The sequence below is a fragment of the Sorex araneus genome, chromosome 2 (assembly GCF_027595985.1).
Source record: "Sorex araneus isolate mSorAra2 chromosome 2, mSorAra2.pri, whole genome shotgun sequence".
Taxonomy (NCBI): Eukaryota; Metazoa; Chordata; class Mammalia; order Eulipotyphla; family Soricidae; genus Sorex; species Sorex araneus.
This window is the reverse complement of record NC_073303.1, coordinates 364,011,517-364,014,191: the sequence shown is the minus strand read 5'-3', so window position 1 is coordinate 364,014,191 and position 2,675 is coordinate 364,011,517. Positions and strand designations below refer to the sequence as shown.

Here is a 2,675-nt window from a genome sequence, read left to right as displayed (position 1 = left end):
TAGACTCATAAAAATAAAGAATTTTGTTATAAAAATACTAGGTACAAAATATATCCAGAACAAATAAGTATTTTGAGCAAATAACATGCCCAGGCTTTAAAATAACCTATATGGAAAATGATTAAGTTTTACTAAGGGACATAACATAGGTCGAAATAAATGAAGAGTCATACTATATTCTTAGAATGGTGCATTCAACATTATAAACATTTGTGCAGACTTCAAAAAATTAGTATTTTATTTGTACAGTTTGAATCAAAATCCTTTGAAACACTTTAATAAGTTATAAAGTTCAATAACTATTTTTAGAGCTAGGAACTTTTTCTCCATGTCCCCCCAGTCAAAGGGCTTAGACTGAGGTATATATTGGGTGATATTAATATTCCTCCTCTCTCTATACAGCGATATAAAGAACACAGCCTGTGGTAAGCATTTGAGGGAGGAGATCTGGGAACTTTTAAAGAGTGAATAGAGTGACCTACCCTCTGAGATTATAAAGTGAACTACAGAACCATAAATGTAAGTAGTGTTTAATAGTGTAGCCTTTATCCCAGAATAGATCATAAATAAAAAAAGACTAGGTAGTCTAGAAATAAGCACTTGACATAAATGGATTCATCAATTCATCAATAAATGTTACTGGGACATCTAGGTAGCTCTTTAGAAACCAGTTAAAATTGTAATTCAGGTCAATCATGCATGAAACTGTATCTTAGTTGTATTAAAGGGTTAAACATAAATGTTCAAACATTCCAGCAGAGTCACCTTGGGGACTATTTAATCAATGCAAAGATTGTGTTACAGTGGATGTAGAGTGGTGGGAAGGAGTGCCAGGTAATCTAAATAACTCACTTGGTCCTTTTCAATCTTTCAAGCTCAAAAGGCAGCCCGTCAGGTAAATAATGGGAATGGCCAGGGGTCAGAAATAGTAAGAGTTAGAGAGTAAGGCAGGAGATAGCTGCTCTCGGACCTCTCACCTGAGCTGTGGAATGGGCAGGAGAGCAGCAGCTTTTACTCAGTCGCATGTGTCCAGAGTAGCATGGGAAAGCCAAAGGAACAAAGGATTGATGAGCATCCAGCCAGGCAAAGTAAGGCCATGGAATCCCAACAACAGGGCAGAGTATCAGGCACAAACCGGAAAGGCAGTCGCTGATTTTGAAAGCCAGAGTAAAGGAGCGATGTAGACTTCAAGGGAAGGAATCAGCAAGGAACCAGCTGAGAATTAGAGAGGAATCGGTAATAGGAAGCTCGGAGTTGAGCATTACCTTCTTAAGGCTGTTAGATAAATAAGTAGACCTCCTGAAGCACCTGGAATTTTGTCTGCTAATATTCCATCCATTGCTTACAAATTCCTTTCATACATTACTCCCAAGGACCCACATACTCAGGAATAGAATCACTTCACACGGATGGTTGCAGTTTTTAAATAAGGAATCAAGAAAAAATTATGACAACATTGGTTTCTTCAATGACACAAAAATGTAAAATAAGAATGCTCTAAATAAAGAGATGTAGACATCCTAACAAACTCACTGAAAGGAGATGGGTTCATGGATGGAAAAAGTTTAACAAAATTCTTTCCTTGGACACAAGCAGCTTTAGGGTTTTGTTTTACCAATTTAAATAACCAATGCGAAATGGGATCATTTTCTATGTAAATTGATGACTAGCACAATAAAAAGTAACTGGAAAAATAAAACATACAGGAAGATAATTCAAGTCTTTAAAGTAAGAAGGCCAACATAATATTCTTCCAATTCATCTTATCCAAAACATAAAGGATATTCAAATTATCATTTTTCTTCCTGGAGATCAAGATCAGCAAATCTTTGCCGAAGGGGGAAATGTTGTTCACCTCAGTGGTGCTGGAAAGTACTTCTGATAAATTTTAAACACCTATCTCTGGGCGGAAAAAAAAAATCTAAAAGGAAAATTCCTTAAATTTTCTTCTTTAAGTATTTTTTTTTTACATCCTTAGAATTTTTAGCCTTGGGGAGTTTAAAAGCACATTTGTTTCTCAGCAGAAATCCACATTTCTTAGACTTCCACGCGAAGGTGTTACCAATGCAGTGAGCTGTTGGTCAACGGCATGTGACCGTGAGTTATAAATGCTTCTTCGGGACTGGCCCTGCAGGATTGGCAGCCGACTGCATTCCTCTTGCTGCCGTCCAAAGTAGAAGATGCCTCAGTGTCCCGCGTCTGTCGATCTTGGCAAACCTGCCCGCGAAGGCCTTCCCCAGGGACCACGGGTCGGGCTTACTAAAACCTGATTTGAAAACAAAATCTGAGAATGGGTTGGAATTTACAAGCTCAGGTTCAGCCAACACAGGCCACCGAGGTGGACAGTTAGCCTGGAAAACGGAGCTCCCGGGAACGGAGCGTGGGCTCACGTCCACCAAGACGGGGAACAGGGACAGCAGGCTCGGTACCGAGCCCACCGAGGAAGACCAGCTCGTGCGTGGCCTGAAGCTGGCCTGTGATTCGTCCTTCTCCCCCAAACGCTCAGGGGTGGGGGAAATGCAGAAAGCAAGACAGGATGCAAGCCGGAGCACAGCACCCTGGGCCGCGACATGGACTCTGACTTTGCCGGACCTTGCATTGGGCCTCCCCGGTGCTGGCCCATGAGGACAGCTGGGCTGGCCTGGCTACGCAATGGCCTTAGAGACTCAAAAGTC

At 41.2% G+C, this 2,675-nt stretch overlaps 2 pseudogenes; one reads left to right on the top strand and one right to left on the bottom strand.

Annotated features, from left to right (window-relative positions):
• Window positions 1–326: 326 nt before the first annotated feature.
• On the bottom strand, window positions 327–445 carry LOC129403062 (small nucleolar RNA SNORA51; annotated as a pseudogene).
• A 1,735-nt stretch (window positions 446–2,180) lies between these two features.
• The window catches only part of LOC129401904 (voltage-dependent anion-selective channel protein 1-like), a 696-nt pseudogene continuing 201 nt past the window's right edge, over window positions 2,181–2,675 (top strand).